Below are 656 nucleotides of genomic sequence, written 5' to 3'. Positions count from 1 at the left end.
CTGAACCATGGAAATGAGGTCAAGGACATTTGACATGTGACTGACGGAAACTTCGTAACATGAGGCATCTATATACAAAGTATGAAGCATCCAGGTCTTCCACCTTCTAAAATATAAAGCTTTTAAAAAGTTAGCTAACGCCGCCGCCGCCGGATAACTATCCCTGTGTCGAGCTTTCTGCAACAAAAGTTGCAGGCTCGACAAAAACACCAATTTTAAAGAAAATATTCAAATTTAGAGACCATTATTGATTGGTGTCTTAAACGCTTTTGTTCATGCTTAGTCGACATACTGCACACACAATTTAAAAACTTTATTGATTCAACACTTGCCCAATATTGTACCACTATTTTGCAGGCATCTTCTATATATTTAATGTTTCCAAGAGGCATTACTCAATATCATTATTAATCCTCGGTACTGATTTTTTAACTTATCCAAGACATTGCTGATCCTAACTTTGAAACGAGTTTTATATGATCAGGCAAGAATTGTAAACTAAAGACTTCATTATACACCTTTTCCCAGTTCTAGTAGAAAGTTATTCTTGACAAGGCTGATATTTGGTTTATGATGAGACTATTCTTTCAATATTTCACTAGTGAGGAAAAATATTTTTCTCACACCAATCAAGAAACATGAAACTATCACAAAAA

Source organism: Mytilus edulis, chromosome 13 (assembly GCF_963676685.1).
Source record: "Mytilus edulis chromosome 13, xbMytEdul2.2, whole genome shotgun sequence".
Lineage (NCBI taxonomy): Eukaryota > Metazoa > Mollusca > Bivalvia > Mytilida > Mytilidae > Mytilus > Mytilus edulis.
Note: the sequence above shows the minus strand (reverse complement) of the source record.